The sequence below is a fragment of the Ambystoma mexicanum genome, chromosome 2p, assembly GCF_040938575.1.
Source record: "Ambystoma mexicanum isolate Mex_15411 chromosome 2p, UKY_AmexF1_1, whole genome shotgun sequence".
Lineage (NCBI taxonomy): Eukaryota > Metazoa > Chordata > Amphibia > Caudata > Ambystomatidae > Ambystoma > Ambystoma mexicanum.
The window spans coordinates 1,078,112,539-1,078,137,326 of record NC_090923.1 but is presented as its reverse complement, the minus strand read 5'-3'; the positions used below and the strand labels follow the sequence as shown (position 1 = coordinate 1,078,137,326).

The 24,788-nt window shown below is 44.2% G+C and overlaps 1 protein-coding gene across 2 annotated transcripts in view; it reads right to left on the bottom strand.

Annotated features, from left to right (window-relative positions):
• The window catches only part of MAP4K2 (mitogen-activated protein kinase kinase kinase kinase 2), a 1,208,607-nt gene that overhangs the window by 5,706 nt on the left and 1,178,113 nt on the right, over positions 1-24,788 (bottom strand). The window lies entirely within an intron of this gene.

The following is a 24,788-nucleotide window of genomic DNA, read 5'->3' as shown; positions in this document are numbered from 1 at the left end:
CACCCTAAATTGGGGGTAGGGGGATTTAGGTACACTACCTTTGATAATTTACCCTGAGCCAGTTGACATTGAACCCGGGACTTGTGCAGGGTGGATCCCCTCGTCACCCTACATTGGTTTCTGCCACACGCAGGGAACAATCCCAATGCCTCGCCATCGGCCACTGTGGGGCCTGGACTCTATGTCACCCAGCCCAATAGGGCAGGACAGCCCTAAAAGTCTTCACCCTGCCTAAATCCGTTAAGAGACCTTTCAGGGCAACAATACTCTGAAAATGAGAAAGCCTAAAACTCTCTCCCAGCTGACCCAAAGCTCCAACATAGAATATGATACCTTTCCCTCGAAGAGGAATAATATTTCATCACTCAACAATAGTGGTGTGAGATTAGCTACAGTTTCAGCTTCACCCAATACATCAGAAGGAAACATACTTATCATGTAATGCTCTTTCTATGGATTCTGCTCCCACAAATTCCACATTTTGATAGATATCTTCAAGAGCAAGCTTTTCTCAGAAACATTCAGCAGGGTTCTTAGTGCAAGTTGGCACCGATCACCTCTGACGATCTGCCTCCTCAATCCCGAAAATAATGGTCTTGCCTAAAATGGAGCGCACCACGCCCCATTACCTCCCTTCTCCCATTTACCCCCCTCACCCTGGGCTCAGCAACTGAGGGAAACTCTGCTAGGGGGAATTTGGAAACCAGAATTCCAAAAAGAACGTACTTTTCCATTCCCAGACAGAGGATTTCTAAGCACCTGTACTACCAGCACTTGACACCTGATGTCTGCACTTGGCCTCGCACTTGACACAAGCTGGCCGTACTTTACTTACTGTTATTATTCTTTATCCCATGTACTGCACTTCGCCCCTCCCCCTCTGCCTCACACTTTTCCCCTTCCCCCGTCCCATGCACTTGCGCGATCTGAAGGACCCCTGGCCTAGTAGGATCGCTGTCCATCTTTCCTCTGTTCCTCCCTCCCTTGCCTCATCGCGCCTTGAAACACTTGTGTATAGCCGTGTTATAAATGTCATATCATATCATGGGGCGGGCTGGGCGGCAATTAAAATCTGTGATAGGAGAATCCATAGAAAGAACCTTACACAGCAAGTTAAGTTTCCTTCTAATGGGTTGCACCCTCCAAGAGATTAGTCATCTTGATAGACTACCAAAGCAATACATACCTGGGGAGAGTAGCGGGCGAAATATCCTGCTACGTTGCTTCCCAAAGATAGATCCACACTCAAATACCCCAATAACAATCCCTCAAATCTAAAAACTCTGAAGAACTGCTCTCCCAAAGTGAGTGTCCTGTCATCCAAGCAAGTCGAAGTGTAATGTTTGGAAAACATGTGTAACTAGGATGATGTCGCTGCCTGGAAAATGTTTATCAGCGGAAACCCTCTCTGTAAGAGCCAAGTGTCTGATACCCCTCTAATAGATTGGTCAGCGTCACCTTGCAGCACGTGCTTGCCTGCTTTCTGATAGCACTCGGAAATGCACAGCACTATCCAGAACGAGATGGTCTGCTTGGCAACCCTTTCCCCAAACGGGCAAGAGCAAACAATACAAAGAGCTGTTCATTGTGACAGAAGGAACCAGTTCTAGCCTTGTAATACCTCAAAGCTCTTTTTGTAACTAAACTTTGTAATCTCTCCTTCTCATCCCTAGAAGAATGATTAATGTGTAACTTTGATACTGCTTTCAGCAAAAAAGAGGACCTCACTCATAGAGACCCTTTTGCTAAAACACTGAACATGGGAGCTTGGAAGAGAATGCCTGGAAATAGCAAACACATCTCACTGATGTAATTGCTACCAAAAATACTCCCAAAGGAGTCCCAAAGAACATAAATGCATTGGCTGAAATGGGGGACCCATAAGCAACGTCAAAACCAGATTTAGGTCCCAATGCAGAACTACAAACTTAGTTGTTGGAAACATGTTTGGCAAGGCCTTCAGGAACTGGGAAACCAAGGGAATTGAAAACAAATGTACCTTGCTACATGGTCCTTTTAAAAATAGAAATTGACGCCGGATACCCTTTGATCATACCAACTCATGGATTTTGCTTAGCCTGGGACAACACAAGCTCCAGAACAGAGCACGGAAAGGGGTCCAAACCTTTACTCCTGCACCAACTCTCAAACGTCCTCCATCTGCACATATAGACCGATTGTATAGCAGTCCAACACGGAGACAACAGAACCACAAGGACATCCTCAGTGAACTCTAAAAGTCTCTGTATTTCACCTGCTCAACTGTCACGCATGAAGTCCGAGAGAGTGGCGGGTAAAGCACCAAAATTACTAACTGGGACAGGCGGTCCGGCATCAGAGGTAGGCTTCAAAGCAGACAGAATGCAATTTCAAGAAGGTGTAGGTACAATGTTCCAGGTACCACGTTCTCTGAGCAATTCCATTCTCTATTGCTCAGAGCCATTGCTACATTGCTTCCCTGCCAGGGACAATGACAATACAAATCCTCTCTTGTTGAGGTAATGCATGGTCACTGTGTTGGGTTTGTCTATGACAATCAGCACAGTTTGCCACTGTAAAGAGGGAAGAAAGGCCATCTGTGCTAGTGTGATACTCTGCAGCCCCAGAAATCTTATGTGCCAACTGGAATCTACCCAGGACCAAAGCCCATTCACCTAGAGATCTTCTAGATGAGCACCCCAACCTTTTAAAGATAAGTCTGTTTCAATTTGGGCTTCCATCCACGGTTGGCAGAATAGTTATACCACCATCATCGCCTTCTCTAATACCACCACTGAAGATCCTCTGCAACCCTCCTCGAAACTCGAAGGAGCTCTGACATGTCAGCGTAAAACAGACCATTGGCTCTGCATCTGGGGAGCAAGCGCCTTTGAGGCTAGTGAGGAGAGGCTGCTCAGCCAAACCCTCTGTAGGAGTTTGGGCAAGTGGGACATTACTGGGAGTGACTCCATTTAGGGGACAAGAACTCCCATTCTCCCAATCCCATGGTGAACTCCCTATACACAAGATATTATCTGCTTACATCGGAGCAAGTAATCTGGGCAATACTTCTATCTGTGTGGCTGAAGATCATATTAACAAGACTTCCACACGTTTGCCCGAAGTTAATGCTGAACTTTCTACATGCTTGACAACCTGTGCTGAATAATACACCCCCTCTCATTACAGGAGCAAGAATAAAAGGTCAATGAAACCTGAGTGTAGGTGGATAGCTCCAACGCTGGGGTGATTCCCAGATGTGATGACGTCGGCAAAGGGCAGAGCCGCACAGGACAGCAAAGCCGGTTGTAGCGCGGAAGGAAGCAGGCACCCTAGGGAGACTATCAGATCCGGAGATGCTACGTTTCCCGGAGCCCGAGAAACGTAGAAAGAAAACCGCAGCATTTAGAAATACAACAAAGTTGTATTTCTGACTGTGGCAGCTTCAGCTTTGAGTCCCCTGGGCTCCCCCGGGCATTTATTTTGCAGTGCTTTCAAAAAAGAATTACATTTTTTTTTTGTTGTCAAAATCTATTTATTGAAACATCGATAAACATTTAATTCATTAAGGAACCAAATCAGTGGCAATAGTACTTGATTACAAATAGGCGGTAACCCGCCCCAACGTCACTCCTCCATTGAGTCTGCTACTGAAATTCATAAAATTCACATTTGTCACTGTACTTACACCTTCCAATAAGCTTTTTACAATGTACCAACATTTAATTTTAACGTCTTTATAATTCAAAAAAGAATAATTAAATTTAAAGCACTTAGCAGCAGCTTGTGTTAATCTCTGCTCTCCGACAATAATGAAGCAAAAGCCACCTGCTGGTAGCTTTTGTTTATTACATCTGGCTGGCTTTTGCTTCATTAGTGCTGCAAGGGCAGAAATTAACACAAGCACAGGAGGCTTATCCATTTCACAAAATGGATGCCTCCTAGTGCATGACATTTTTGAGTTTGAGCCTCATTTGCTCAAAACTTTACATAGGAACTTTGTTTAAAAATATTTTTTATATATATTTTTGATTATGGGCCATCTTTTTTAGCCAATAACATTTTAGAGTGAACTATCCCTTTAGGTTCAATTTAGCCCTGTCTTTTATTCATATAGAACCACGTAGGATCCTCACCCCTGTGCCACAGATAAACCAAGAACCAGGCCGGCTTATGTAAAGAATATATATTTATTACAGAATAGTAAAATTAATATTTATATAATCACTGATCACGGCACCTCACTCCATGGTCCAAATGCTTTTCTTTCTTAATAATTCTTTTTTTTGCACAAATTAAAAATTGCTGTCGGTTCAGGATAATACAGATCACCAACTCTTTTTAGCCACACAACAGGTACAGTCAAAACACTTGCCTGGGTTTCACTTTTAATAGCATGTAGCACCTTGAAACATGACAAGATCAGGAGCTAGACACTACTTGATATGAAGTTTAATTTAAATAATATGCCACACTTCTCTCTCTTGGCAAAAATTATTTCACACATACAGCGCTCTGTCTTCTTAATCTCCATGTGTATTTGGAAAGGCTAGCAGTTTTGTATAACTTAATCGCATGTAAAAAGAAATGTGGCTGGGCTGCATTCCTAGCAATGCTGGAAGTCTTATTTTCACTCAGTTACAGCACCGACATTGGTAAGGTTCATTGCCGTATTCCTGTCTGTTTATTTTTTTCTCCCCTCTCGTTTTCTTCCCTTTTCCATTGTTCTTATTGCTTTGATTTATTGATGCCCACTACACAATGATATTGTCTTATTGGACCATGTGATCACTGGCATTTTCGTGACGTTTTGTCTATGCTATTTTTACATATTCACATATTTTATTTTATTTATTTTTTACATTTGTAGAGCGCACTACAGCCCAAAGGCATCGAGGTGCTGTTAAATGAGATTGTAGGTTATTCAGGATTCAAGTTACATTGGTGGCAACACCAAGTGGGGGTTCTTCGGTTACAGATATAGTTGGTAACAGATAAAGATGATTACAACAGTGTCAAAATGATGAGATCTTACTTAAAGTATTGGCAGTAAAACATTTAGGAGGATTTCAGGATAGAGGTGCTGCGCATCCGGCCACAGTACGGCGAGATGAGCGGTGGGAGAAGTGCAGAATCTTAACAAGTCATACAAATAGCAATGTTTTAATCACTTTGCGGAAGGCCAGGTGAGAGTCAATCATCCTAAGGTGCGTGGGTAAAGAGTTCCAATGTGAAGCCGCCAATGTGGGGAAGCTAGTGCCGCCTGCACGCATTCTCTGGGTTTTAGGCGTGGAAATCATGTTGGTGTGGGCCGATCTCATAGGCCTGGATGAAGTTGGCTTCGCTATTCTCTGGGCCAAGTAGGGGGGCGGGGCTAAATCATGAAGGCATTTATGCGTGAGAGCGGGGATTTTGAAGACAATTCTCTCTTTGATGGGCAACCAGTGAACCTGTCTCCTTAGCTCAGAAATGTGGTCCTTCTTGGAGATTCCTGTGGCAGCCCTCAACGCATTGTTTTGGGTCAGTTGGAGTTTAGCAATATTTTTGCCAGATGTCCCTACAAGAAGGGCATTGCAGTAATCCAGTCTTGATATGATAGATGCCCTAGCAATGGTGAGGCAGCTCTGTCAAGATAAGAAGGGTCTTGCTGCATTGATAAGTTTAGAGTAGTAAGCTGAAGAGGAGGCAATGACATTGACCTGCCTATTCATAGTTAGGTTAGAGTCTAAATAGACGCCCAGGGTTTTGACTGTTTGGGACACCACTATAGGTGTGTTATCAATGCTGAAGGAGGTGTATTGTTTGTCCAGGTTGCCCAGCGTGGATGGAGACCCGATTAACAGGAGTTCAGTTTTCTCGCTGTTAAGGCATAGCCAGTTTTCTCCCATCCAGGATTGGATCGTGGAGTAGATGGAGCTCAGAGTGTTCCCGTCGGTCTCATAATCACTGGTAAGAGGGACAAGCACCTGGGTGTCTTCTGTATAGTTTATGAGATGCCCAGTGCATCCAGAATGTTGAATAGAGGCCTGGTGAACAGGTTATATAGGGTAGGCGCAATGCAGGAGCCCTGGGGGGCTCCACATTTGATGTGGCTTGGAGTGGCACAGGCCACATCAGAGAAAACTTTCATGGCTCTTTCCTGAAGAAACAAATTAATCCAAGCACATGACTTAGGGGAGAAGTTGGCTGCTATGGCGAGGTGGTGACATAGAGTGTTGTGATCCACCAGGTCAAATGCAGCTGATAAATAAAGGAGCAGAAGGAGCGCTGGTTTACCTGTGTCTATGATGTTGTCCATTTGATTTTTCAAATCTAGGAGAGCCGTTTCGGTACTGTGTCTTGGACGGAAGCCAGACTGCCGAAGACCCAAAAGACGGTTGTCTTTGAGGAATTTCTGGACTTGCAGGTAAGCTGCTTTGTCCAGTATTTTTAGTAAAAAAGGGACAGTTGTAATAGACCTATAATTCCCTGGCACCGTTGGGTCAAGGGAGGGTTTCTTAAGGAGCGGGTGTACCCAGGCTTCTGTAAGGCCAGTTGGGACATGGCCAAACTGGAATGATGCATTGATAAATGCTGTGAGAAAAGGTGCAAGGGTGGGGGCACAATCTTTAATGAGCTGAGCCGGACAAACATCTTCTTTGCAGTTAGAAGGTTTGATGGATTTGAGGAGAGCAATGACTTCAGATTTGCTCATATCCTTGAAGTCAAAAGGCGGGGATGAGTTAGCTTTGGTGGCGGTAAGCGGGTTACTATGCTGGTTGGCTATTTGGTGAGTCAAGGCAAGGTATTCAGTGTCATGATCCGTTGATCACGTCCTTTCTGGTCTTCCTGGTCCCTGGCACATCGGGGGTTACTCGCTGTAGTACACCCAACATGGCCATATACACGGAACGACCTTTACGTTCTATGCAGCACGTTCTATAAATTAGCCACTCCCCTGCGGTTCCGCGCGTCTCAACGCTACCGATAGCTGTGGCCTGACGTGCTCCGTAGTTCGTTCTCCTGAACTGTGTTGCTTCCTGGTTCCCGGACCTTCCTCCTTCTCCTTTCCTTCTATCTTCCTTGATCCTGTTTCTTATGCGTTCCGCGCAGACCGCCTCCGTGTGCTGCCTCCATTCCAAGCTTCCTGGAGTTTCCATAGATCCTGGACGAAGAAGCTGAACGAATCCTGGAATCCGAAGATGGCCGAGCGGGCTTGTACAAGACCCGAACTGCTCGGAAGAAAACCCTGACAAAGGACCCCGCAAACAGAGAAAACAGGTGAGAAGAGGGGAAACCTGTGACAGATTGAGACGCCACCTGACCGATCTCGATACAGACATGGAAGCGGCCGTCCAGGATCTTATGCGTGGCATGCAAGAGCTGACAACTGAAGTGCAAAACTTAAAGGCGGAAAACGCTGCGTTAAAACAATTGGTGTTATCCTGTGATTCCGCCACGAAGAAGAGTGTAATTCTAGGCAGTGTCGTTGACAAGTACGACGGTTCAGCAAAGAGCCTTCGTGGATTCCTAGATTCTTGTTTGTTCCACTTTACATTTAAGCCTTATTATTTTTCTATGCCCAGGGCTAAAGTGGGCTTTATTATTTTGCATCTTTCCGGGAATGCCTTGACCTGGGCCACCCCATTGGTTAACTCTGGTGATGCTCTCCTGGATGACTACGACGGCTTTATAGAGGCCCTCAAGACCATGTTCGAACACCCGGAACAAGTTTACAGTGCCCAGGAACGTTTACTCGACCTTCATCAGGGTACCCAGGATTTGCTCTCGTATGTCACACGCTTCAAACAGCTGGCTAAGGAAGCGGATTGGTCCTCTGAAGCTTGTTTTACTTTATTTCGAAGAGGGCTAAACGAAGAGATCAAGGACGAACTAGCCAGAGTGGCTTACAGAAAGCCAGAGTTCCTTTCAAGCCCTAATGGATCTCGCTCTACAGATTGACTTTCGCATTCAGGAGAGAAAGGCAGAAAAAAAAGAAAACCAAGTTACCACTCCAGTAAAACTCCATTGGAACCCCTTCGAGCTCAGAAGGCATTTCTACTCCAAGCAATGAGCCTGAACCTATGCAATTAGGGGCCTTCCGTGGACCCATTACCCCCCAAGAGAGGTTGCGAAGGATTCATACTGGATTATGTATGTATTGTGCATCTGACAAACATTTAGTAAGAGAATGTCCGATTGCCCCCCCACGGCGCTCGGGAAATGCCAGCTCCCGATCATAAATGGAGCGCAGGTTCGGGAGAGAGATGTCTGCTCCATCTCTATTCCATCCTTGAACTCTCCTGGACAAAATTCCTTGGTAATCTTACAGGCCTTCTTGACAACATCCAAGAAAGAAATATACCCCATCCTGGCACTGGTCGACTGTGGAGCTATGGGAGTATTCATAGATCTTGAATTGGTCCTAAAACACCATATTCCTTACGAAACCTGGACTATCATGCAACCTGTAGAAGCAATTGATGGAAGACCCCTTTCTTCTGGACCTATAACCCTGCAGACCAAGGAGATCGAGCTTGCTATAAATCAACATCGAGAAAGGATAAGATTTGACATCATCAAGTCAGCCCATTACCCCATGGTTTTGGGAATGCCCTGGCTTCAAAGACACAACCCCTATATCAATTGGGCAGCGGGATCCTTGTTCCTGGGTTCTGAGTTTTGTATGTCCCACTGCTTACATCCAGACCTTGATCCTACACCATTGAAAGGATTTCCTACAACTCATCAGAACACAATCTCCAAACATCATCCGGGTTCCGGAAGCTTACCAGGAATATTCCGATGTTTTCTCCTCTGCCATTGTTCAGGCCTTACCTACGCACAGACCTAAATACTGTGCTATTGAAACAGAACCTTCTGCGGTGATTCCTTTTGGAAGGATGTTCATCCTATCAGAACCTGAAAAGAAAGCCCTTCGTGAATACCTGGATACAAATCTTGCAAATGGCACCATACGACCATCTAAATCTCCATCAGGGGCCTCCCTGTTCTTCGTTCCTAAAAAAGACACTAAAGAACTCAGACCGTGTCTGGATTATCGAGGTCTAAATCTATGTACTCTCAAGGACCGCTATCCGTTGCCCTTGATCTCAGACATCCTGGAGGCAGTAAGAGGCACAGTTGTGTTCACCAAGCTGGATCTCAGGGGCGCCTATCATTTGATTCGTATCATGGCAGGTGACGAGTGGAAGACAGCCTTTAGAACACCCTTTGGGCATTTTGAATACTTAGTCATGCCCTTTGGACTTGCTAATGCCCCAGCGGTGTTCCAACGTTTCATGGATCGAGTGTTCTCGGACATGCTGTTCCTTTTTGTGATTGTCTATCTGGACGATATTCTAATATTTTCAAAGGACCCTCTCAAGCACGAAGAACATGTGAAAGCAGTATTACAACGCTTACGCGAAAATAAACTCCTGGCGAAGCACGAGAAATGCATCTTCCATACTTCTACTGTTCACTACCTAGGGGTTGTCCTTACTCCCGATGGTATCGGTATGGATCAATCCAAGTTTAAGGCTATTTTATCCTGGCCTAGCCCCGCCTCGGTGAAACAGATACAATCCTTCCTGGGCTTGGCTAATTTCTATAGGAAATTCATACCTTCCTTTTCCGAGAATGTCCAACCAATAATTGCCTTATTGAAAAAAGATGTTCCCTTCCATTGGACCATGGCCCAAGAGAAAGCCTTCCAACAGTTAAAGTCTGAATTTACACAAGCTCCCATTCTTGCTCAGCCTGATGTTAATCGACCATTCATAGTGGAGACAGACGCCTCCAATTATGCCATTGGAGCCGTCCTAAAACAGCAATTCGAGGATAGCTTGGAACATCCCATTGCCTACCTTTCTCGGACATTAACTCCTAGTGAAACCCATTACTCCGTCCTAGAAAAAGAGCTGCTAGCCATCCGTCAAGCCTTCACAGAATGGCGTCATTTACTTCCAGGAGCCAAATTTCCGGTCCATGTCCGCACGGATCATCGAAACGTACAAGTGTTGCAAGCCCTGGAATGTAGGAATGGTCGCAAAGCTCGGTGGGCTTTCTTTTTTGCCCAATATCAGTTTCAGATTCACCACGTCCCTGGAACCCAAAATGTAATAGCTGATGCACTTTCTCGTCATCCAGACTATGAACCTCCGGAAGATCGGACGTATCCCAAGATGTTTCCTCACACCATATTCGTAGCTCAAGCAAACAACCTCCTGGAAGAGATTTGTATGCAAATTCAGACTTCGGAACTTTTGAAAGGAATTTCAGAAAGGAATCAATGGAACTTGATAGTCAAGGACGGATACTTGTTCAAAGATACCAATCTGGTCATTCCTACACAAAAATTACACCAAAGAATAATAAATCTCCAACACCCTCCGTCTAATACAAAGACAATTTTGGTGGCCCAAGATGAAGACTGATGTACAACTGTATATTCAATCTTGCTCCGTCTGTAATCAGAACAAACATGATAACCAGAAACCAGCAGGTCTCTTATTACAGCCTATACCACCAACCAGACCTTGGGAAATCATTGCTACAGACTTCATTGTGGAATTGCCGCCTTCTAGAAGTTATACCACTATCATGGTCACCATTGATCTATTCACTCATATGGCTCACTTTACTCCTCTGTATAAATTACTATCCTCCTCAGAACTTGCTGGTATTTTCCTTGGAACACGTCTTCCGACTGCATGGACTTCCTTCCAAGATCATATCGGACAGAGGACCCCAGTATATCTCTCAGTTCTGGAAACACCTCTGCAGGATACTAGGGATTCAACAAGCTCTCTCCTCGGGATATCATCCCCAAACCAACAGTATCACAGAACGAGTAAATCAAACCCTTGAACAATATCTTCATTGTTTCTCTACCAAAGTCCAGGATGATTGGTCACTTTTAGTACCAGTAGCCGAATTCGCTTACAATAATTCGGACCATTCGGCTGTTAAGACCAGCCCTTTTTTCTGCAGCCAAGGATTTCACCTTTCAGTCTTACCTTCTGTTCTTCCACACCCTACACCTGTTCCTACTGTTGATTCCTGGATTGAAACACTCATAAATGTTCAGAGAGAAGCCAAGGAACATCTCGAAAGAGCGCAAATCCAAACCAAACACTATGCAGATTCAAGGAGAAGACTAGGGCCTTCATACTCCATTGGGGATAAAGTATGGCTATCCTCAAACTTCTACCCCGACATCTCAGACCGAATAAGTTGGCTCCCCGGTATTATGGACCCTTCTCTATAAAAGAGATCATCAATGCTGTGGCCTTTCGACTCCAACTCCCAGACTCCTGGAAGAAGATACATCCAGTTTTTCACAAATCCCTGTTGAAGCTTTTCATCCAAACTACCCGGACTACTCTTAGACCTAGTACTGTGCTTGTCAATGACCAGTTGGAATATGAAGTTTCTCGTATTTGTGATTCCCGATATAGACGAGGCAAACTTCAATACCTGGTGGAATGGAAAGTTTATCCACCCAGCGAACGTACCTGGGAACCAGTCTCAAATTTGAACTCCCCCAGATTGCTCAGAAGGTTCCAACGAATACATCCAGGTAAACCCGGTGAAACGGGTTTTAGAAGGGGGCATTCTGTCATTATCCGTTGATCACGCCCTTTCTGGTCTTCCTGGTCCCTGGCACATCGGGGGTTACTCGCTGTAGTACACCCACCATGGCCGTATACACGGAACGCGGTCTTTCGACCTTTACGTCCTATGCAGCACGTTCTATAAATTAGCCACTCCCCTACAGTTCCGTGCGTCTCAATGCTACCGATAGCTGTGGCCTGAAGTGCTCCATAGTTCGTTCTCCTGAACTGTGTTGCTTCCTGGTTCCCGGACCTTCCTCCTTCTCCTTTCCTTCTACTTTCCTTGATCCTGTTTCTTCTGCGTTCCGCGCAGACTGCCTCCGTGTGCTGCCTCCATTCCAAGCTTCCTGGAGTTTCCATAGATCCCGGACGAAGAAGCTGAACGAATCCTGGATTCCGAAGACGGCCGAGCGGGCTTGTGCAAGACCCGAACTGCTCGGAAGAAAACCCCGACAAAGGACTCCGCAAAACAGAGAAAACAGGTGAGAAAAGGGGAAACCTGTGACATTCAGTTTATCAAGCATGTCTGATTGAATGTTATTGCACCAGTTTTCACCCTTCAGCAGGCCGGGGGTGGAGGGGGTGGTGTGGGTGGAGGGATTTTCCAACTCCCTAAAGATGGTGAAAATGTCTTTAGTCCCTGATTTAGCATTTGCTATCCATGTATTGAAGGACTTTGCTTTGGCCTTGATTATACTAAGCGTGTAGTCTTTAGAAATCGCATTGAAGGCCATCTTAGAGGCTTCATTAGGGTTGCATCCCAGGCTGAGAGCGCTGCTCTCTTCTTGGAGCGAAGTTCGATCAGCTCCTGAGAGAACCAAGCATTAGAATGCTTACCTTTCTTTGCTTTCCTGCGAGTGAGAGGAGCAGTGGCATCGACAGCTTGGGTGAGGGCCAGTTTAAAGGCACTAGTGAGTGTGTCAGGGTCCTTGGAAAAGGGGGGCTGGAGAGCCAGCACCTTGAGGAAAGGCGTGATCTTTTCTGCAGTGAGTTGACGTGAGCTTCTCATGAGTGCCGCAGGAAGTACCATGCTATTTCACACATCGAATATCTAATTTTGGTGGCGGGATGTAACTACCAAATGCATTTTGCGAAGTTTCCACATGGTTCATGTATCTTTCTGCATGGGGTTGCCCTTGCTTCACTGATTGTCTGGGGGTCCCGATGGCCTTCTTAATAACATTCACAGCTATATGCCCTGATAATGGCCACTGGTCCAAAAAGCATAGGCTTTGTAGCTTTTTGTCATTGGCCGCAGTATAGTGGTCAACACATTGAATACAGCATTGTTTTGTCTCAACAAGAATCTGTAGTTATGTACTTTTTTCAACCTACGAATACAGATCACCAACACCATTAACATACATTGCTCTGGCTCTTTAGCTAGATTATGGGTGTGCAACCCACAGCACTGGCTTTCACTAGCCAAGGTCCACAGTTCTGTCATTATGTTGAATGCCCAGTGCAGAGGCTATGCACCCCTTACTTTGACATTAACCGGAATACCCAATAAACAATTGAGAATACTGAACCTAACTATAACTATAGCGGTGCCCGCTCACACCTATAATTTTTGCGCAGCCGTAAAGCACAACAAACTTTTCAGAACACACACTTTCAATTTATGTGTGAAACCCTTTATCTTTCACCCCTATGCAAGGCAAAATCTCCTTTCTCTGAGGAGCCACTTCCCTACTTTCAGTAGAAGGTACACTTTTTAAATCAGTGGCTCCACTCTGTTTAACTTTGGGAAGACAATGTTCTGTCCCAACACCAAGGTATTCAATTGATCATTTGGAACCCCTGTGCATTACGGCAGGGTTCAGGGGAATGGGAAGCAGTAGTGAATTTCATTTTTAATGTACCTCTCCCTTTATGGACTTTTGGGTTTGGCAAAAATAGAGTACCAAATTACTTTACAGACTATATTTTTTATCTACACTGGGAATGATGTTGTTATTTTCGAGGTTCAACAAAATCACCCTGTGAAATTTGGCTATGTGGGAATTAATTAAATTATTGTTTAATAAAATGCAAAGGGTTTATTTTAACCAGCCCACCCAATCATTAATGGGAAAACTATTCAATCAAACAGATCCCCACAAGAAATGGTTTGGTAGGACAAGTTACTTATATATATAGAATCTTTGGGTTTTTCGCACTGTGGGAAAAAGGACATCAAGTCTCAGATCATCTCTCAGATATTGGACTGAGACCCTCAGAATCCAACATCAGTCATAGATATTCTCCAGGGTCAAGCCTTCTATTTTTCCTCTGTCCCCTCTCCTGGTTTCCTCCAACAATCTCATCAGCAGTTCCAACCCAGGTAGTTTCAGGCAGTTCCCCTGATTTCCATTGTGCGTCCCCTTATGAATCTTAAACCACCCCCCAAAAATGCCTGAATGATGAAATTTCAGCTCATTGGTCATAGGTTTTGATTGGACAACTATCTTCCATCGCCTTATTCCAGGCCAACCGTTGCTTCGTTTATTGGCCCGTTCAGTTACCAAGCCCCCATTTTGGAAGGGATAAGGCCACCCCCTTGAACATACATTTGTACACATTTCAAGTGTGCACCGAAAAACTCCCACATGACAAATATTTTTACTTTAACGTTAAGCATAACAATACACATATATTTAGGTTCCTCTCATCAGGCCGGACTTATTGAAATATGTCCAGCTGTGGCAGGATGTTGTAGGTTCGAAAGCTGGTTGTTCGTGAATTCTGCAAAGATGATAGAATTCAGTATCACAACATTTTACACTGTCAGGAACCCGAGTGTGTCTCACTTCTTTCCCCAATATATCCTCCTCTCAGGTAGCCGGGAAAGGCTGTCGCTTTCAGATCTTGACCTTGGGGGTGGATATGCGAGGGAAGATCACCTGGGTGGAGGAGACTTGGGGAATGGGGATGAGGCATCCTTGGATGACACATGGTATCCCCCATTTCCCTGTTCCAATGGACCTGATATATCCCAGGCCTTTGTAGGTTTCTATAAGTCCTTTCCCATACATCATTTCCCAGTAGACATCAATCAGGTACTGGGGCGTGGAGGAGAAAAGACCCCTCTGATTGCACTCTTGAGATCTATAAAGAGGCAGCAAAAAGTTTCAATGCAATTATTTTTAAAGGCAAAGAGACTAAATTAAACGAGCGTATTAGCACAGCGAAATCAAATTTGAGAGAATTGTTCTCCATTCTACATGAACTAAAAGGTACACCAGTGGAATTACATGTTGTCATTGACAATAATTGGTATCACAAAATTCACAATGGCTTCACACAGAAAATTACTCAGCACCAATCTTGTATTACAGAATGTGTAAAAAGGTTAATGGATACAGAAACTGAGACACCTCATAATCAATGAATGGCGACACCAGACTCTTCTACATCTTTCTTTTTCAAGCAAGTATCTGACTCTGATGTCCTAGATATTGTGCGTGAGATGACGCCTGCTCCCTGTAAGGGAGATGTCTTTCCAGCATCTTATTTTAAGGAGTATTTGTCATCCTTTGTTCCCTGGATCACCACTTTTATAAATCACTCATTTACAAAGGGACTTGCTCCTGAACGCCTCCAGGAGGCATAGATATCACCACTGTTCAAAAAAGAGAACCTTGATCCGGGTGATCCGGCCAATTATATACCCATAGCAAATGTTCCTTACTTGTTGAAAATGATTGACTAAGTGGCTTGTCACCAATACCAGGGGTTTGTTGAACAACAAGAAATCCTTGCATCAGGTCAATCAGGTTTTCGGAAGAAGCATGGTTCTGAAACGGTGCTTTTAGACTTGAAGTTCAATATGGCTAAAATTATAGATACAGGTGGCATAGCACTACTTTTACTCCTCGACCTTTCAGCCGCTTTTGATTTGGTTGATCACAGACTGCTGGCAGATTGGGAAATGCTCAAACATGGCTTCTCAGTGGTTCAAATCTTTCCTTGGCCCAGGGCTGGCAAGAGTGGTTAAGGACGATTTCCAATCCCAGCAGGTCCCCCTTGACTCTGGGGTACCTCAGGGCTCCTGCCTTTCACTGCTATTGTTCAACATTTACTCCAGACCACTATGCAATCTCTTGGATTTGGAGTTCCTCCTGCGCCTATATGACACATTTGTTATGACAAGTGTGTCCTTATCTTTCTGAATAAAACAGGGCTATGATTGCAGCAGCCACTATAAATACAATATTGGATTACTATAATAGCCTTTTGGCAGGCACCACTCAGGCAAATATTAAAAGGTTACAGGTAATCCAAAATGGAGCAGTTTGTGCGGTTTGCAGGGCGGATCGACGGGCTCATGTGTCAACGGTACACACCGGAAACTGCACTGGCTCCCGGTCAATCAGAGAACACTTCTTCAGGCATCAAGCACTGTATACAAATGTCTGGCTGCTGATGCCCAATATTTCTGTTCTTGAATAGAGAGAGCACCTGTTAGGTGCACTTTGCACTCTAACAAAGATGCTCTTCCAACTCAGCCTTGTACCTCTTTGAAGAAAATCGGAGGATCCCGCTTTGACTCATGGGCTCCTTTTACTTGGAATGCTCTCTCGCTCTTGCTCAGATCTATTCCTTCATTAGCACAGTTCAAATAGAGTTAATAACATTTCTATTTGATCGAGGAGCTGACTAATGCCTTGTGATATCAATCTGATGCTCCTACTTTTCGTTCCATGTTGTTCATCCTTGTGAGCACTCTGGGGCTTTTGGGCGTGTTGGTACGATATCAAAATTCTATAGAATAGACTAGAGACACAACATAGCTATGCATCCTCTCTATAATGACCACTAAATACACAGACATCACGTTGGTGATGAGACGAGGAAGAGGCATCAAACATGGAAGAAAGACGGTTGGTTTGACACAAATCGGTCTAGTCTTTCTGAGATCATAATTGATGGCGCGAACTTTAAAACAAGGATGCAATGGCAAGAAGCAGACTTCCGTTTCCCCGTGGGAACATGGTGGGACACGAGAGGAGAAGCGCAGACCCGGATAGACTGCAGCAGTGTAGGAGCGGGAACCGGAGAGAAGCCAGGTCGAGACTTGCGGGCAAGCCGGGAGAAGTGGAACCAGGGTTGCAGGACGCTGCAGAGATGCAGAGAGTGGAGAGAAGCTCCCTGGGAATTCACAGCTGCAGGATCGCGAGGACAGTGCTTACCGGTGCTCCAGGGAAGGCAGCAGGGTGAAAGTGAGGTCCTGTGAGGAGGTGCTAGAGGCAGTTGAAAGATGGCGCAAGGTAGCGAGAGCCAACAGAGGTTCTCCAGCGCCATTCAGAACCCGACAGACACACGAATGGAAATTGATCAGTCTGCCCAGAAGGAAAGCTGGGAAAGTAAAAGCAACATAATCAATGAAAGGAATGAATGATTGTAATGAACATTTTCAAGAGGCAAATAGGCACTGCCTGTACTCTAAGGAGTATTGACAGGAGTCAAGAGACAGTGTTCAAGTTTACTAGCAGGAGAGTGTACTGGGAAGCTTATACTGGTCTTTGTGAGCAAGAGCTACAAGTGAATGGTGATAAAGCAAGTTATAATCAAGTATGAAGGATATGTGAAAGAAAGTTAAGTAAAGCCTCATTGAATACCTGAAACTGTAGCATAATGCATATGAAGCCAATGCAAGTAAGATGCATCGGTTGCGTGACCTGTAATGGGTGGACTGTGTGGTCCGACAACTGCACCTAGACCGAGCCCATCCACCTAAGGAAAAGCCACGTTTGTGATTGAACCAAGGAAGATATATGTCAACTAAAATTAAGGAACCAAATTAAATAACTTTGTGAAAAGTGACTAAACCAGAAGAGATTTATGCTGTTTGGAACGTTGTGAGATCTGAAAGATTATTTTTGAGAACCTTGGGAGACTTGAAAGCACGGGGAAGGGAACCCCCATCTGATAACCTGAACTATTTGAACCTTGGGGAAGGGAAACCCCTTTTCCATTCAATAGCTGGAAGAAGCTTTGAACTTTTATTTGAACACTTCTCAGTTGGTGCTGACATCCCTACACATTGTATAACGTTACATGTGAGGGCAAGTATAGGTTTTGGACACATACATTTTCTTTGGACTTCCTGACACAGATTATTATTAGTTTCATTTAGGTAGGGCAAGTTAGGCCTTTTTCCTTCACCACTCTTTGATTAATACATTTTTGCATCCCAAATCTCTACTCAGTTGTCTGTCTACTTCATGAGACCCAAGCTACTCCTTACTGATGAGGCCCAACGTGGCTGAAACATGTCTGGGGATGCTTGTGTTCTCATGCAGAAGGGATGTGACCACACAGTTTGGGCTGGACTGTCCCATTTGGGGTGGGACTAAGCCTGATTTGTATATGGTCTTTCCCCTTTTGTAATGGCTTGGCAGGTGAAGAACGATGGTCTGGAGGGTTGTCCAGAGCAGTACCAGAGGTTAACATCAATTCTAAACCTTCCAGCCATCACCTCTTTTGTTTTGCTACTTCACACACAGTTCCTTACTTCCATAAGCTACTATATTCCAAAATGTCTGCTGCGTGACATTTTCTGGGAAGCTACCATCGCATTTCAGATTATAACTTTTAACCAGAGGCACGGAAACTGCTCTTCTGAACACCTGTGAGGAACTGCTCACATCTCTTGACGCAAACTCTCCAGCTGTTCTCGTTTTACTTATCTCCTCTGCTTTTGATATGGTCAACCACTCCATCCTCATAAAACAGCTCCATGATACCCTAGGTATCTCGGAGCAGGCACTCGATTGGCTGACTTTCTTCCTCAGTGACCGTCTGTCCCAGGTCATCCTGCGATCATTTTCCTCCCCCACCTCTATCTCCACATGCGGTGTCCCTCAGGGATCAAATCTTTCTCAGTGGCCTTTTAACACATTTCTTGTCCCGCTTGCACACATCATTTCCACCTTCTCCACAAAACGCCAGTGTTATGCAGGGGACACACAGCCCTTCTTCAAACTTCCTTCTGATCCGCTTCTCACTTCATCTACCAGTCCTGGTGTACTTCCAATTAGCTCTGCCTCAACGCCAGCAAGACTGAGACCTTCCTACCGGGACTCCTGCTCCCTCTTTCTCCAACTCACTCTGCCCATCCTCCATGGGCTCTTCCCCCTCTCCTTCATCTGAAGCCCGAAACCTTGGAATCATCTCCGACTCCTCTCTCTCTTCATCCCTCACATTTAGGACCTTGCTTCAATTCACACTTTTAACGCCACCCCTCAAAGGAATTCTTCCTTTTCTCACCTTCCCCGAGAAGCTCAATGTCTCCAGAGCTCTGGTTCTCTGTAGACTAGACTACTGCAATAGGCTTTTCCTTAATTTTCCCTCTTCAGCCCAGGGATCGCATTTCTCCAGCACAAAACAGATTTAACTTGCTCCCGGTTGCTGCAAGTATCAAATTCAAATCCCTCTGCATCAGCCACAATGCTGTCTGGTGCCGGGGACCACACTTTCTGCAACGTGTTCTCACTAAATACTCTCCCTCCAGATCTTTACATTCCTCTGGCACCAACTCTGAATGTTCCTTCACGCTCTGAAACACTTGTGTGCGAGCGCGATACAAATAAATTATCATATCACCAACGTTGCTTCGTGCTCCGAAACACTTGTGTACTAGCGCGATAAAAATAAATTATCATATCATAACTCTCTGTGTTTTAAGCGCTTTGTTCTCCCCTATGGAACAGCCTCCCCCTTCCTCTTCAGCCGGAACTCCTCAGGTTCTGGAAGCTCCTCAAGACTTTCCTTTTCGCCTCCTCCCTCTGCTAAACCACACAGCTGCTGAGATTGGTGACCAGGGCCCCTTCTGTATGATCCTGGGTCATGGTCTCTCTCACCCAATTGGCTACAGCATCTGCCCCTCCCAGCACTTTGTCTTGGCACCCACTAACCTGTCTCACCACAGGCTTTCACTTACCTTTTATTGATAGTATGATCACTCCACCCAGGCACTTACAGCGGCTCACTCTCTAGTACTTCCCACCTGATACACCTAACAAGTTCCCCCTACTCACCCACCCCTTCTCTCTCTCTGCACTTGTACATTCTGAATGCTCACAAGGCCTAGTAGGACAACCTCTATCTAATAGTGTTATATCTTATTTGACTCTCATATTTCCTCCCTGATGCCCTGTGGGCGCTTTGAAACACCATTTAGTTGTTGTATAAGCGCCTTACAAATGCACAATAAATAAATACAACTTTAGCTCCCAAGGTTTGATTTTGAGGGGGGTTAGTCTGAGCAGATCGAGCTATTCATAAGCTTTTCAATGATATTTGGTATTTTTTTGCGACGTACAGCTTTCAAGAAAATTGACAAAATATGATTCTCAATGTACATCTATGGCAAAATCTAAACACACATGCATATTTTGACTAATTGCACATCAGGTTTCATTTATGAAAATTGGGATCAGCCCATCGGCTTTCTGTGTTGACCCAAGCCTGCAATACAGTCCATCAACATTCTTGTGCAGTCAAAGGCTGGGCTTAGTTGATGATCTGTTTGCCAATCTTGAAAAGCAGAGGAGATAGCCCCATCCTTTATGCTCGGTGAAATCCCTCGATCACAGGCCTGTGATCAGTATCTCTGAGCTGACCACAACTTTTTTTTATTTTCAAGGATTATTCAGAGTTCAACACATTAAATGAATCTTCTTTTTTCTCACAGGGGTCAGCTGTTGACCTTATAAAATCCTTAGAGCCTATCATGAGTTGATTGGTACCCCGGTGGTAACTGCACCGGTATACCGCCCAACACAAACAGCATAACCGCTACTTGGTTCGGTGCTATTAGCGCTGGATCATGAGTAGCGGTCTGCCTGTAATTCCCCATTCCCCATTGTGTCCGTTGGATCCAGTAGGGGTTTCATGGTGCTATTAGCGCTGGCGCAATTCGCACCACGATAATAGCTGAAAACGGGCAGTAAGGGGAAATGTTTACCTCCAGCAAAAGGAGGTAAAACTCCCACTTTCTGCCCAACTCATGATTGATCTGGCCCTTAAATGCAGTGTTAATAGCGCTACCTTCTCATTTAAGGGCTACAACCCAATTCATAATGAGGCCCCTAGTCCAACACAAGTTGGCTCTGCTGCAACTTCAAAGAGATTTCAGATAACGGGGAAAGACAGGGCTTGCCCTTTACATCTGATGGGGCAAATCATTTTTTTGTGTTCTGAACAGAAACTGGTGATTTTTAATGTGGATTTCTTCACACATGAGGCATTTTATATATACTATAATTGCCTCTTGCCATCAATATTCATCTTTACATCCTGAAGTATATTCACATTACTATGGCAATGGAGATTCATTTTTCCATGTGTTCATTGTCCTAAGTTGCAGACTGCACACAATTTCCATGGTCTCTCTGTTTTGTCAAAGGAAACAGCGTTTTCCTGTTTTGCAGTTTAAAAATAAACTGCTGGCCTTTCAATCAGCCAGTCACAATTGTGCTTTCACATTTCCAAGACAGTATTTCTGCACTTTTAAGCCCATTTAATGTCATTACTCTGGAAAAACCATTTTGATGTGGCAATTGTGAATTAAATTCTGCCTTTTTAAAATTAAATTGCTTTGGTTTATATCTGAAACCTTTCATTTGTTCATGTATATGTATTGTGCCTACAGTCTTTTAAACTCAAACATTCTAGCTTGTTTCTCATGTTCATAGCTCATATATTGTAGATTCAGTTTGTTTTGGTCTTGATTATGTCTACCATGTCTTTACTTCTCTTGTGTCATTAATTCTGGGCATTTGCTTTCTGTTTCTTTAATGATATTATTGCAGAATTCTATGATGGTTACAACGAGTTTTCTGTTGTTGCCCAGTAAGATTTGTGCCCATCGTTCTGTGCCGTCTAGCTGGTCATTTGGTTTGAGATATAATCACTGAATAGAAGTCGTTTCTGTGACAGGGCTGGACACTTCATTATTATGTGATGCATACTTTCAATTGCTCCTATTTCTTTGCAGAACCTGCAATATTGGTCTTTCTTCTGGATCAAGTTCCTTTTTGCCATAATTTCCCTTGTTGGTAAAATATTTAAACGTAACCTCAAGAAGGTGTCCCGAATCCACCTCTCTGGAAACAGCTTGAGATAGTTTGGCAGCCGATTTATTGCTCTTATCTCACCTCTCATCTAGTTGATATTGAGTTTTAATAAGTTGCGTGGTAATCCAATCCTTACATGCCAGTTTTATTTTCACTTTTTGTGGTCGGTGCATGAGCACGTCTCTTGATATCTCTGCTTCTATTCTTTTACTTTCTACATAGTTTTTCCATGTTGCTAATACAGTATAATTTGTTGTATTAGTTTTAGAGCAGAATATCTTAAGCGCTGGTATATGCTCGTCACTGCTCATTTTCCTGTACAAGTCTAGTTGTTTCAATGTGATGATGGATTCTAGAGACTGTATCGCTAGTTCGAATCTGATGCGAGGTGCCGGGAATGAATTCCGGAGAGTAAGAGCTTTCCTCCAGAATATCCCCTCCAATTGTTGCAAAATTTGGGGGTTTATATTAGTTATGGTTTCGCCGCCATAGGTCAGAATTGCTGTGACCTTGTGCCTATAGAATGTTACTAGTGGCTTAACAGAGAATTTTCCAAATTTGTTGTGTAGAACAAGTCCTTGACGCGCTAGGGAACAGGCTTTAGATTTGAGGTGTTCCGCCCAGTCCTTCTCAACTTGGGACTGATTGAGCCATACTCCGAGATATTTGATAGTTTTAACTTGTGTGAGTTTTTGTTCTTGAAGTAAGAAAGAAAGAATATGAGTTCTTTTTATTTGCATGCTCCTGAGTCATTGGGCCTCATTACACGGTAGGCGGAGGTCCAAGGTGCTAATACCGGCACCGCCTTGGTGGAAAGGGGAATTACCGCGCTATTCCAAGGTTGGCGGGGCGGTAATTCCCCTTTCCCCCATTGCCCTTGCCCATTCCCATTTTTGCCCCATAGGGCTCTATTGGAATGGGGAAGGCGCTAATTACGGTGCCGCAAATTGCGGTACCGTAATTTGCACCCTGGTCCCTTTGTGGGTTGGTTTTTAACGCCTGCAAAAAGCAGGCGTTAAAGTCTCCAACCCGCAAAGGGACCTCGTAGTAAGGCGGTATGAGTTAACCGTCACCGGTACCATTAACGGTGACCGTTAACCCTTACCGCCGTCCGTGTAATGAGGCCCATTGTCATGACTTTGGTTTTTAGGGTGTTTATTTCCAGCTGGTTGGATCCCATGTATTTTTCTAGGTTGTTCAACGCGATTTGAAGGCCTCTAGGTGTTTTTGCCAGCTTCACAATGTCATCTGCATACATCATGCATGGTAATGCAGTTGGGTTCAATTTTGGGGGGTTCATGGTTGGCGTGTATATGTTTTCTTCGAAGTCTGATGTAAACAGGTTAAACAGGGATGCCGCCAGGGGGTAGCCCTGTTTAAGACCATGCCAGGTGTTAATCGAGTTTTAGACATTCTGATTTTGATGTTGGTGTTTGTATATAACAGCTTTATTGGTTCTAGGATCTCCTGGGGGCAGCCCCACTACGTTAGCTTGTCCCATAGAATGTCTCTGTTTACCATATCAAAGGCTAGGTGAAGATCTATAAAAGCTAAATAGACCTGGGGTTTGCTCTTAATTGCCTCTTGTTTCACAAGGTTCAGGAGCAATAGGTTGATATTTGTGCCCACTTGTTTGACAAAGCCTGTTTATCTAGTAGCTTGTCTTTTTTCTTTAACGGCCCATGCATTACGTTTATCTAGCAGCACTGTTGCAAATATCTTCTCTAGTGGGTGTAGCAGGTCTATCGGCCGATAATATTCGGGTTCTTTCGATGATCCTTGTTTAAATATGGGTATTAGAATTGCTAATTGCCATGATCTTGGAATATGATTTGTGTGGTCAATTAGATGAAAAGATTTACAGCATAGGTCCGTCCATATTTCAGGGTTGCATTTGATGATAAAGTTAGAGAGCCCATCGGTTCCGGGGGCCAGCGATACATTCAATTTGTGAATTGCCCTCAAAATGTCTTTGTGCTCCCATGCAAGTGCCCATTTTTCTTTTGGAGCATTTTCTCCCTTTTGCTTGAGCTGGGGCCTTTCGTTGTATAATTCCTTGAAATCGATCATCCAGTGTGCCTCTTGCACGTCCGATATCATCATGTCCTGCTGTAAAGGTTGAGTGTTTAGCAGGTTCCATAGATCCCTGGTATTGTGTATTTTGAGTGCTTTCAGCATCACTTCTGCATCATGTTGGTACAGAGTCATCCTCGTTGTTTTCATCCAGTTTTTGTATCTTTGTTTTTCTAATTTCATCATCAGGTATTTGTCAGGGAATGGTTGTTTTCTTATCTGTATCAAATTCCTCCTGAGTTCCTTCTTTTTTCAGCAATCTGGATGTTGAAAGTGTGCGTGTGTCTGGGGCGAACCACAGTCCTATGGTTTGTAAGTTGTCTGAATGGACAAAGGAGCCATTCATAATTCATTTTCTTGTGGTCGCCAAGCATTGATCTCCAGAAAGTGTCTGGAAGTTTCTCCAATTGTCTTTGAGTTATTCTGAGTCGGTTCAGCCCAGTATTAATTTTCCATGGATGGTAAGTTGATTCTGGTCGTTGGAACACTGTCAGTTGACCAAGACCTTATCATCATGTAATGGTCGCTGTTAGGCGAGTAGATGTTTTCATTTTTTTGTATATTTATTATCTTAGTAGTATATATGCAGTCAATTATTGCAGTTGTTTTGCCACGGGCCCACTTAGGTTTAGGGGATACTGTCCTTTGATTTATGGCATCTAGTCGCTGGAAATTTCTATTTGTTATTTTCTTGTTCCATCTCAGTACGCAATGTTGTAGCATATGATCTATAAGCCCTGCACGATCGAACAGATGAAAGTTTAGATCGCCGCATATTATAAAATCTATCAGGGGATATTTCTCAAAAGTTTGATCCATGGAAGAAAATACGGAATCTATGAATATTTTGTAGTCAATCTTCGCTGGATTCCAGTAGGCGTTCAGTATCCCAAGTTTCTCTGTTTGAGCTGGTGGTTCCACCTCGTTGCTACATCGGTTGGTTACTTGCAGTTTTTGCAGGATTGTTGTTTGGACAGAGGGGTTTATATTGATAGATTCAATTATCTCTAGGTTAGCACCCAACTTGATAAGGGTGAGTGAACCTGAGGATGGACGACCTATGTTCCTTTTTATT